This window comes from Channa argus, chromosome 9, assembly GCF_033026475.1.
Source record: "Channa argus isolate prfri chromosome 9, Channa argus male v1.0, whole genome shotgun sequence".
Classification (NCBI taxonomy): Eukaryota; Metazoa; Chordata; class Actinopteri; order Anabantiformes; family Channidae; genus Channa; species Channa argus.
Genome location: NC_090205.1, coordinates 18239969 through 18253025, shown reverse-complemented (window position 1 = coordinate 18253025; position 13057 = coordinate 18239969). Strand labels below are relative to the sequence as shown.

At 37.9% G+C, this 13057-nt stretch overlaps 1 protein-coding gene across 13 annotated transcripts in view; it reads left to right on the top strand.

Moving 5' to 3' along the window:
- map2 (microtubule-associated protein 2) overlaps positions 1 to 13057 on the top strand; it is a 77408-nt gene that overhangs the window by 8862 nt on the left and 55489 nt on the right. For 11 of the 13 annotated variants that reach the window (XM_067515593.1, XM_067515597.1, XM_067515599.1 and 8 more), the window contains exon 2: positions 11748 to 11800. The gene's annotated coding sequence lies outside the window, so the exon portion shown is untranslated. Of the gene's footprint in view, positions 1 to 4058; positions 4134 to 11416; positions 11566 to 11747; positions 11801 to 13057 lie in introns of all 13 variants that reach the window. The other 2 variants (XM_067515591.1, XM_067515590.1) reach the window with 2 other exon arrangements.

The window sequence follows — 13057 nt, the reverse complement described above, 5'->3', positions numbered from 1 at the left end:
ATAAACTTCAAAAACATCAGAAAAGATAACTTGACCTCCCTCTGCTCATAATCTGTGTAATGCACCTTCATTTCCACTTTAGAAACTACCAAAAGATGAAATTTATACAGAAAATGTATAATTGGACCACAGTTAAATAACCACAGGTTAAGTAAGGGTTAAACATAAGAAGGTAAAATGATTTATTCAATAAATTTAACTAAAATACGTATAACAGAGCCATCCATTGTCCCTATCTGCCTCTTGGGCCATTTGCTAAGAGGGGACAGCGGCTCTTCTCTGAGGCCCTTCAGGATGTCCAAACTCCATACCCTATCTCTAAGACTGGGTTTGGCTACCCTATGGGGAACATTTTATTTTAGTTGCTGGTATATGCAACCTGATTCTTTTGGTCACTACCAAAACATATGACCATTGGTGAGGGTTTAAATGTAAACTTACTGCTAAATTGAAAGTTTAACCTTGCAGCTCCACACACTCTTCAACACAACCGGTTTATACAATGTTTATGCTGCTGCCATGTCCATATTTAGCTGAATTTTACTACCTCGGTTAACTACATCTAGCCCAGATACACTGGTCACTGTCTGAAATTCAGTGTGACAAGGACAGACTGTCTGCCTCCAACTCTACTCATGATTAATTTTACTAGTACGTCTAACATCATTATTACCATGGCTGTTAAAATTATGTATTGAGCCTTGACTTCCTAAAAAATGTTTTAACTATCAAACAGCCCTTTGAACTAATTGGCCTCATAGTGTAGAATTGACCTCACAACAATTATAGTCACAATTTGTTCACACCTTAACATAAAGGCATGTACAAATACACCCACACAGCAAAACCTTGCAGCTTTTTCACTGCCTCCAATTTATGTACCTTATGTCAGCAGGTGTGTGTACTCTTTGATTTGTTCATTGCAGCGTTCTGCCGTGTTGCAGCACACGGGTTTTATGTGCCTTTTCTCTTGTTTTCAGCAGCAGGGCCTGCAGGGATGAGGTGGCAGATGAAGGAATCCTTGAGAAGACAGTGTTTGCACTCCCCAGCTCTTTCCTTATATATATACTGCAGTCACTGCTTGCAGGGGACAGCCTTGAAACTGCAAGACTGGATTAGCATGATGACTGTTCTCACTCGTCTCTCTCTTCCCTTTCTTTGTTTTCCTCTCTGTCTGTATTTCATACATGCCAGGTTTGCTCAGCCATCGCATCGAGCACCCCTTTAGCTTCCATGGCAACCTGGCCCTAGTAATTCACTTGTGATGTGGAAACTATTATTTATAATTATTTCTCACTATTGGGTGTTTTTGACATACACAGTAGAAGGAAAGTAGAAAACCCTTGATATCTTACTAGCATTTATTTAATCTCTTATATTAAAAGTACGGACGTCAAGTTTGCCATGGCTCACCTGGAAACACAGGAGTGGTACATAGTGCCAAATTAGTGAACAATAGTGTTTGAGCTCCCACTGTGTCTGATGTGAAGTGGGAGTGGGGTAACACATTGTATTTGCTATGATTTAGAAATTGACAATAATTAGTAGGTTGTCTTTCGACTCAGATGCGATAAGGTCTGAACGTTATAGAGGGAGTTCTGTATGATTTTATAACTGAATGTTGTGGATTGCAAAACGATTGACAAGAAAAGTTGGACATTGAGTCAGATGTCTGAAATGCAGCTGAAACACATTGGATGCTGTAAAAATAGATGTTAAACTACTTTTAAAGCCTCTTGGGAGCTGGATTTAGAAACCCAGTGTCACCATTAATACAAGCAAAGCCCACCCAAACTATTACAAACACACACACACATACACACACATGGACATAATCCCAAATATGTCTATTTCTATTATTGCCACACAGTTTTCCTTTGAATGTCTCACCAATTGCTGCCTCCTCCTGCTTTCCTTTTCTTACTTTCCTACTTTCTTTCATTTGTTCATTTCTCCTTTAACCTCGCCACATCCAACCCCAGCCCCCCCTTCCTGTATTTATTTGATGTGGGTTGTGTTTGTGCTAATTGGGTTATAATTCATAGTGCAGGGTAAATATGCTGCTACATTACTTAAGTTATGGGTCAGTGTCTTTGATCACTGCTCACAGATTACTTTATGTTTTATACAATTTGGTCTGTGGGCCCCAAAGGCATCCCAGGTAATTCAACTCATTACCTTTACCAGCATCTGTTTGAAAGATGTGTTCACTTTCGGTCTGAAGTTGCTGAGATTCAACTTGAGGGCAGTGACTCTATTACATAAACACATAGACTACACTCCGACCACAGTGCTTATTTTGTTGGCTATGTCTAATTTCATTGGCTGTTCATAAAAAGTTAAAACTCTCAGCAAAAATCAGGTCAACTGAGGTCATGGCCTGAGATGATAATAAAAATATGTTTACTACACTGACTAATGTTACACTCATCCCAACGTATTTGGTCCAGTGGCTTAGAGGAACTGGGTTTTTTGCTCATGTATTCCAGGAGTCCCCAGTCCCAGTTATCATCAGTAGCCATTTTTAGGAAAAAAAATCAATTTCCCTCCCTCGGATACAAAGCTTCACTTTGGCCGAATCTGCTAATGCTGTTATCAGTTGCCATGGAGACTGACAGAGTCAGGATGTTGCTGTAGAAACGGAACGGCTGCTCATTACCACCCATAGCAACCTTCTTCTTCCCCCCGTGCCAACCAGCACCCCACAAACACACATATAAACGCACACAGACAGGCATAAACACAGATACTGCAAATATGTTTATGTTGTGTAGCAGTTGTGGCTATGACAGGTGTATGGTGGGGTTTTTTGTTTAACCTCATAGACAGTTAGAGAATATGTACGTACCATTTTGCATTTTGATGATTTAATATAATTAAATATATGTATTTTTCATTTCATCAGACACAAAAACATAAACCTGTAAGCTGTATTTTTAGCCATACATGGTCATATAATAATGGATACTGTCCAGTTTCTGAATTCTGTGTAATCCATAGCAATGTTTGTAAATTATGAGTGCTTTATTTAACACAAACGCTATTCACATTCACCTGGTTAATTCAGGATTAAAGTGCCAGTTCTCTCTCTCACACTGGAAATTAGGAATTATAATCATCTTTATCAGTCCAGTTAGCATGTATCCTCTGGGTGTGACCATGATGACATTTGTGTCCCATAGAGATACAGTAGAGGGATAGTGAGTCAGTGCCTAAATCCAATTCAGCATTCATTTATTTCCACAAAATGTCTGCTGTGAAAATGACCAATGAGAAAGTGCTCCAGGTGCATTGCTTTTTGTTTGAAATTGATCCTGCTTGTTAGCATTTTAAAAATGTACCAGTTTTATGTGACTGACCTCTCATGCTGCTGCAGCAAGTACATGGACCAATCATAGAGGTTGTATAATTTTTAAAAGATGGAGTTGGCCTAACACTCACTATTGTAGTTTTAGCATTATTATTATAAAATACATAATTTTAAGCAGTTGTGGGCTGACCTATAGTATTCATGACTGTTTCCTGCCTGCAGTTGTTTATTAATTAAGAAGTAGTTGCCCACTGTTTCACTCCTCCCCCGTTAGTTGTCTGTGTGATACTGATACATAAAAATCAAAGCTACTCCTACACAGTCAGAGAGGTCCTTGAAACAGGCTGTGTAGTGTTGCCCATATGGTGTTTAATGTATGGTACAAAAACTGAAATATTGGTCTATGCACAGTTTTCTCAATGTTTTAATCCTAAGATGATCTTTACTCTAATGATATTAAGACTGTGCTCAGGCAGGTTATTTTTTTAGATAGGTGTTTAACGTTTGTAATTTTACTTATGCGTTGGATCATTGCATGATCCAATGCTATTAAATTCAATTGCTCCACTAACGCACATCTAGAAGGTTTTTAGTAAACATAATACCCAGAATGAATTGTTGAGTCTCTTAGTGCTGAACTGCTCAAGTGTTGGTGCTCTTTAAAAAACTTAAGTGGTTCATCTTGAAAGAAGACTGACCTTTAAATAGTTAAGATATTTTTAACCACATATTTTATTGCATTCTGCAGTGGCAGTGAAGGCTGCATCCACTTCCACGCAACAACAGTGAGGGATCACAATCATAAGCTGTCCATATGCTGCAGGTGAGTGAATGCATATGGATGTGCATGCACTTTAAGTATGTGTGCGCTGGTGTGTTTGTGCGAGATCACAGACTGGGGAGTTTTCATTAGCTTGCTGGTAATATAATTGAGTGGTGCTGTTTACATTGCTGCCCACGGAAACCAATAAAGAAGCTGTGAAAATGTTTGCTCTGTTGTAAAGAGCACCACCATCTGAAGCTGTGCAGCGCTTGACGCCGGTAGGGCAGGCATTTTATTTGACAATACATATGGTGGGTTCTGTTTCACTTTGACTACTGAGAAAACACATTCTCAAATAGAGGGAGTGCAAAGTGGCAAAATGAGGTAGAGAAAAAGAGGTGAAAGAGGGAAATGGAGGCAAAGGGGGGGAAATCCAATTAGGTCATTTATTCTTTAATGTTTGTTAAACATTTGTTATTATTGCCACGTTCTTTTTTTTTTTTACCAAGCAAGGAAATTAAATGCAATGACCAGAAAATGGCCAAGAAGAAATTCTCCATAATTTGCAGTAAAAAAGTTTTTTCTTTCTCATTCCCGTCAATTGTGTCTTCTCTGTTTTAATTTGCACAGGGAAATTACTGGTTATTTTGGTCGATTGTTGAAGAGACTGTTGAAGAGTCCTTCAGCAGAATGTAATATCCATCTAAAGTATACACATTCACACAGGGAGCACACAGTTTGTACTGTAATGATGTAAGCAATACTGTGTTACTCTACTATGCAGCAAAGACCATTTAATGACATTTTTTCTTTTGAATGAATAAATATATTGTTCTCTCATGGGGCTAATTTTAACTTTTTAATTTAATTTTAATTATTTAAAAAAATGTTTGAATAGAAAAGACAATAATCGTCAGCCAATGGTAAATTTAATTGTACTGAAATTGGACACAATATTTGCTCATTGGGGGGTTTGGGGATTTAAAACAGCTGGTTAATGAGACCCAGAAAACAGAACTTTTCCCTCTGCCACAAACACTTATAGTGTCTGAAAGACACTTAAAAAACAGTAGTTTCACTTTTTTTTTTTAATCATTAGGCTAGAATGCATTTGTTTTGCACATTTTAAAAGAATTACTTAGATCTTTTTACTTCCTAAATACTATACAGTTTATATTACACAATGAGATAAAGTACATTATGAGTGAATTAGTAAATAAACAGTGAATACCAATTAGTTTGACTCATGAAATACTGGAGGCCAATCTGATTTAATTGAGTGTGGTGACAGCCACAACTATTGTGGGTTACTGATTATTCATGTAGATGAATAAAAGGAATTGGTTAAAAAAGAACATTTTAGGAAGAGAAATGGAAATAATCCAGGATTTCTACTCATCAGTAGCAGAGGAATTGGGAATTCAGTCATGGACCACCCTGACATTCTCTTTTCCAAGCCTTTCCAAATTAACAATAATGGCAACAGTTCACTAATTGAGACATATTAACAAATGCATCTCCGGCTTCAACAAAATATTTGTTGATTTTGGGTGTTTTTGAATTTGGATCGTGTGTGTGCTCCAACTGAAGAAAGCAGACACCATTTTCTAAACTCCACCTAGTGGAAAGTGACTGATGTGGGTTCAGAACAGACCGCACTGTCCAGGAAGGAACCAGTTTTGTACCTGTGCCTCACTTTTTCCAACATTACAGTAGTCCCGTAGAAACACACATGCACATGCTGCAGATCAGAGGTTGCTAAATAGGGCTGCAGTTCTGGAAAGTTTCATGCATGACAACATGCAAGAATCAAGAAGTGTGCACAAAGAAAATTCAGTTTGAGCTCCTTTAGCATTTGATTCAGCCCCTGCTAATTTGCTAATAACCCTGTTGCCAATCACATGTTAGCTGGAGTTTGAAGTCTCCCCTAACTATCAGGTGTGATCAGGCATCATATCTAGCGATGACATGGGCACTTGTCTTTTGAGAGTTGCTTCTTAAACTCATTGTCTCTGTTTACATACTGATTTTAAACCAGTGCTGTTGTGACTTGTTTAACACTGGTCTATTTCCTGTGTTCTGGAAGAATGGCAGGACAAACAGGAGACACCTCATTCTCCTCGTTTTGCCAATTTTTACTTGGAAAAGTGATCAAAATAATGAATCTACTATAGTAGATAGGATAGATATCGGTCTACAATCTTGAAAATTAAACAAATTACAAAATAATACACTTTTTCCTTTTCATTGATAAAATAGCTTGTTATATTTATTGCACCTGTTCTATCTTTATGTATTTTCTTTTTTTGCTAACCATACGGATTGATGATAATTTAAACAAGATCAAAGAAGCATCTTTTCTACTTCTCCTTCCACATTGTGACTATTCGCTATCTTTGTCTTATCACTCATATAATAAGAAGAAATAAGGTTAAATTGATACTATTTGCTACTTTTGATAGACATTGATTTATTTACTGACATGGTTAAGTATTTGTTCTGTTTTCAGATTTCTTCTGACCCATTCCTCACCCCAATTACTTGCCTGCTTCCATTGTCCTGGTGCCTCCTGGTGTGTATATCCTTTTAGGATAAGGAGCTTTTGCTGCTTTTTTAGGAGGACAGAGTCAGTTTTGTCTCTGTTTAACCAAAACAAAGGTACAGACAGAAGCTCTCTTTCTGCTATTTTGTGAAAGTTCTCTAGATTAAATCTATTTGATTAAGGAAAGGGTGTCTAAGATTGAGCAAAGTAAATGTACCAATGGTACATGTAGAAGGCAGTAATTGTAGTCTTTATGAAATTTTGTCTTTAAATAAGTTAAGCAAGCTCTGTAAAAAAAGGGATTTGTATGATTTTATATACAGTGATCAGGGCTGAAATTGTGTTGTTGTAGTGGCTTATTGTAAAGTAAACTCAAAAAGAAGCTGCTAAGTGCCCTTGGGAATAAATCCATATATTATTCCTCTGAAAGTTGATGTCCTTGGATGATAGTGGATCATTTGATTTCCCAGCCTCATTTTAGGGAATTTGCAGGTGCAAATATAAACTGGATCAAGTTTTCACATCTGTCTTTCTTTGATTACGTTGCTTAACTCTAATCTCATCATATCAAAGTTTAATTCCACATTTTCTTTTTTGACGAATAAACCTGTCCTAAGGAGAAGATAATTTTATGACTCATAATAGCCTGCTGTTTCATTCAGTTTGAGAAATACTTACAAAATCAAACTTGACATCTGGCAGTTATTGTTTCACTGGCTGATTTTAGTCCCCAAGACATCTCCTAATTTCCTTTCTTTTTGAATCTGTGTGTCTTTGTGTGTAATTTCTATAATTTCACAGCTGAGAGAGCCCTGAAAGGCAAAGGCTGTATTAGAGTAATTTTCCTTACAGTTTGACCACAAAGTCCTTATAATGCACTCAGTTATATTAGACATCTTTAGGCATGGCCACGTTAACAGAAATAATACGTTTTTAATGATTGAAAGTATGGAATTTGTGCCCCCTTGCTGCTCATAGAGCTGCTGGCCATTTGATCATGTGTTGGATTTCTGGCACAATTCTTAGAAACCAGACAGTACACAGAAATACAAAGTGAAGTGGGCCACGGCCATTGACAAAATATTTGGAATTTTTCTACATAAAATGTTTTTTCTTTTCACCTAATAAGTCCAATTACAGTTTGTGGGCTTTGCTACTCATGATAACATAAATACTTGACAGTCGAAATTATTAGATCATTTCACTAACCACAGAAATCAAGGCCATGCTTTGTTGAATTCATCACAGCATGACCGCACATCACTTCTGCAAGACAAAATCTCACAGTAGAATTTTTTCTTTAACAGTGACTGAGTTCAGGGTTATGAGATATTTCATGGGTGGAATGCAGCTTCTTTGTCAAACTCTATTTAATCAGATTAAAACAAGTTCCTCTTACTAACAGCAGGGCAGGAAACTGAGCAGGACAGCCAGCTGAGGTCTCTGAAGTGTAAGTTCCTATCCATCAGAAGGGAACAGTATGATGGCTGTAATCTGTTCAGTCTAATAAAGAGCATGTGTTGCTAGACTGGTTCATGTGACCAACAGTGTGATCTTGGATCAGCAAAATACTCAATCCAATTCACAAGCTTTTATACTGATGATTTGTCAAATTAACTACATGAAATACATCTCTGTTTGGAAGCACTTTCCATTGAGATTGGAAAGCTATGCAAAGTAAGTATCCCTATTAGTGGTAGGTTTAAAATAATGATGGAAATTCTGACGGACACGGTGCGATAATGGTGCAAAGCCTGAGGAAGTGTTTTATTCCTGAATAACTGCCTGTTGAACCTTCATTTTGATTCAGAGTGGCATTAGTCTGATGAAGCTGTGAAACAGGTGCAGACATCGACTAAATGACTGGCTGAATAATGTACTACTTTGCTTTGCATTAAGAAGTTACTATTACAAGTACAAGTAAGTAAGATGCTCTACCATGTCTCTGTCTTCCTAATGACCATTGAACAAATTAGTACTATTGACAACAAAACCTGACAAAAACTAAATACAATCTTACATTGGAAAACAAAGTCCTGCACCACAAGCAGACATGGCTTTGTTTACCATTTCTGTCTGCAGTTGTAGGTCTTTCCCTTTCCGGTTTTGAATGGCAAGTACAGATGGCTGCTACCTGCTGGTATGGAAAGTTATTTCCTCACTCAGAACGTGTTAGTTGGTGTTTGGCAGTAGGCTTGGTAGTCTCAGTGTGTCCAGATGAGGGTGATGTGAGCTAACACAACAGTAAGCTTTTGTTGAAACTAGTTCTTCGAGGCCAGCTTGGTGTGTCTCTGCCCTGACATGTAACAGTTCTTTGAGGCAGGTTTTTATAACTCTGGAAAGTTGTCATGGCAGCAATAGTTTTGTCCTCAGTCTCGATGCCTCGTAGTTGAATCTTAAGATTAACTGCACATTACACAGTGCAAGGTATTACTACCTGAAATTTGATCCACAAATGTATTGCATCACTGAATGATGCAGGGCCACAGGGTTGTAAAAGTTGAGTGACCCTCTGACTTTTCCCCAGAGCCCTCAATGACCACAACCCTAATGCACTAATAAAGGTGTCTGATTGAAATGAATGAATCTTGACACGTTGTGGTCAAGTTCTTTCTTTTTTCGTAATGCCATTTCTGTTCTGAATGCAGCACAGCTTCTGGGGAAGAATTATCTTTAAAAAATAATTAGATAAGGGACTGAGTAATTCGGTCTGCTGCTTAATAAAGGACCAATCAATATGTCTTTATGTTTGTGTGTGTTTTTAAGTATGGTGTTTGTGTTTAGTAGCGATTTCCTGAGGCTGATACCAGTACCAGATATTGGATCCAAAACCACCCTTGGGTACTCGTACTCGTAGATAGACTCAAGATAACATTCACAAGTAGGCAGGTCGAAAATTGTACCGTGATTTAGAGCTCTTTTAAAATATGACAGCACAAAAGTAAAGTCAAATGCAAGTGCTGCTCTTCTAAAATCTTAAGATCCCATTACATGTTTCCCAAAATTATTTCAAACATGTTTAATATATTTACGACTTACACAGGCAACAAAAAAATGTACAGCTTCACTTGAAGTTTGCTCTGTTTTACAAAGTTATATTCTACCACGATACTTCTTGGTTGACTCTACTGTTTCTGTTGTCTGCGACTCTCCATCCGGGCTCTTATCGCAAATTTGTGGTTTCTCTCTGTTTTTTTCTCTGTCTTTTTTCTTTCTTTCTTTTCAGATAAAGTTGCTTCGTTTAAAACAACCCTGGTCACTGCCATATTTTTTTGGCAGAAAAACATGTGAGAAGGGAAATTCTCGCGGGATTTGCAAATTTGTCTGCCTTTGAAATTCCACTTGTCAGGTGTGTGCTCTTTGCAGAATGTGACAGACTAGAAATCTATGACAGTTGGTAGAAACAGTGTTTAGGTGTGAACTGTCTTTAGTTGTTTCCACTGCTATTTGGACAGTGTCTGCCAGTGTCTCTCATCAGCCCAACTTTGTAACTCATACTAGAAGCGAAACAGTTGAGTACTCATTTCAGTACTTGGTAATGCCAATACTATAGGCCCTCGATCTTGTCCTCAGCCTGGGATAAATTTGATATAATTCTTGAGTACAATATGTGGGTGAATAGGTCAGCATTTTTTGCATTTTGTTATTTAACTAGGGGGCCACGCTTCTGCAAAAAAGTGTTTGGAGGGAGGCTACAACAGATTGTTTAAGCTTTAGGAGGAGACCTGTGGATTCTACATTATTTTCTGGAAGCGTAGAACAGCTTCTCACCCTTTAAGTAGAACTGGGCTTTAATTGAAAGCAGCTCTTGTTGTATGTGTAACATATTCAGGTGCTTTATACCTGAATTACACCTCCCCTTTTCTGTTTTGCTACATTCCTATTTTGTCCATACATTCATGGACAGAACATCATGGCACAGCGGATGTATGGAAAAGATTTAGTCCAGCTATAGTGGTGGCATCTCATGCAAATAATGATCTGTATTTATAAAAGATTGAACATGGCTGTGCTCTGGATGAACTGAGGATAAGAATCCATAACTGCATGTAGGGGTTTACAATAGGTTTAAAATGCATATATTTAGATATTTAGTTTCCTCTATACATTGGTTTAAGGGGGCAGCATTGGTTCAGTGTCCAGAGTGGCTGCCCATCGACCATAGGGTCTAAGTGTCTCTGGGAAAGACACTGAACACCCAACAGCCCATCCCCATCCCCAGCCATGCAGTGCCGATCCCAAGCTTGGCAGAATATGGGGTGGGTTGCGTATGGAAGGCTTTTTCAGCTTTTGACATACTGTACCTGTTCAGGTGTTTTTGTATAAGACTTAAGCTACTCATTACTAAATAAGTATATAATAGCTCAATATTGAAAAAAGTCAGTATGCTGTCAACATTTTGCAGATGATTGGTTATTGTAAATGCGCTGAGTTTAATTTTATTGATTCACCTCCATATATGGCATGTTCAGCAGTGTTCATATTGATATGAACTTGGTGCCTTCATGTTGAGATACCCAGAATGTCTACATGTATCATTTTTCTGACTGTGGCTGTTGGACTTAAGCCAATTAGTGTGTGCTAGCTTATGTGTGTGACTATGTGTCTGATAAATTGAACTGCAGGGTTGTGTGTACAGAGTAAGTAGCAAAGAAGAAGTAAGATACATCACAGTCTTTGTGGCCGCTGTCGATGGAAGGCTGCTCATGTGACATTAACAAGCACGCACATACGCGCACTGATTAGCTCTCGTTCTTTGTGTCATTTATCTTTTTTTCTCTTTCTCTCCGTACTCTCCCAGCTGGGTAATGGCACCAGGACAGCTCTTAGATCCACAATTGATTGGAAACCACCAGTCAGCAGTTCTCTCCCACCTCAGCCACTTCTTGCTGCTTTCTCACCTCTTCCTATACTCCCTTTGTTTTCATCTGGTACCAAGACATACTGAAGGCATGTGTGTTTGTGTGTATGTGTGCGTGTTTTAACTGAGGTACCACCTGCCACTGCACTCCCAAAGTGGTAGCTGGCAGCCAAATCTAATCTCTCTCTCTCTCTGTCTCTCTCTCTCTGTCTCTCTCTCCCTCTCTCTCTCTCTCCCTGTTCTTTCTCCTCATCCTCTCTCGTCCTTTCAGGTCTCGGATGTTATCGTTTCTTTTGAGTCTCAGACAACATCCCATCAAGCCAGGTGAGTCTCAATCTCTTCCCCTCTGTTTATTTCGTCATGCTCTCTGTTTGTCTGTCTCCCTCCCATCTCTCTCTCTTTACTGCATATGCCTATGGGTGCTGCTGCAAAGATGCTGTGTCACTGTGCTGGTTGTATATAGACACAAATGTAATTTCATGGTAGAACAGAGGCAGCACTTAAGTCAGTAGCACAAAAGAACAGATACATTTTTCTTTTTTCTTCCACCTGTTTCTCTTTCTATGTCTGTCACCTTTTCCTGCAGGGAAATGTCTGTTTGTTTGTGTGTAAGTGAAATCACTGATGCATTTCCACATATTTTAATGAAGAATCCAAGATCTCAAGCATATGTGATAGTTTACATTTTTGTCAGTATTATATGTTGGGCATAAATTAGTTAAAACAACAGCTTATATTAGTGGTTTGTTTACGTGTTTGTGCGTGTGAGGACATGTCTAGACAATCTCAGACAGACGTTCTGTTGGCCAGTTTCATTTTCATATGGTTCAGGTGCACAGTGAAAGGGCACATTATCCCAGCTACTTGAGAAACTGTAGCATTACTCTGTTTGTCCAAAATAATTTCAGTTGTCAGGTCTGGTCACCTCTTTGCTTATTAGAAGTGACAAATCAAATGGGTAAAGTAGATACTGCATTGTCTAGCACCCCGGCCAGAGAAAGATGGACTCATCGACCTCAGGTCTTTTTCTCTTTTACTAAAACAGCACAAACTAGTTGAGTTGGCTAATGATTACGATGTGCAGTTTACTGACTTTATTTCAACCTTTTAATACAAAATTCTGCTGTTTTAGTTATGTTTTCTTTAAAGGTGATGCCAACATATCTACAGAAACTATGGATCATCTAAATCATTTAATTGTACTTCATCATAGATAGGACATCGTAAAATCTTTTTGAGGAGTTTTGTGGAATCAGCTAAATTTTTTATAAGTTAAATGTTTTTTTTAATTGTCAGAATTTAGAAACAAGAGTTTTATGGCTTTTATGGAGACTTTAATTTAAAATTATAAATTCAATCAATTAATTTCTAAGAATTAAATAAACTTTCAAAATAAGTTGATAAAAACAAAACTAGCATATTAACAAACTTCCCAGCATGCATTGTTAGACAGATAGGTGTTGTCTATTTTTATTACAGTACATGTTAAATTGGATTGTGTTTTTTTTTTATTTATAATAATGGGAACAATGTACGAATACGATGCTATTGAATATAGTCAACAAGGAGCAGTATTTCATC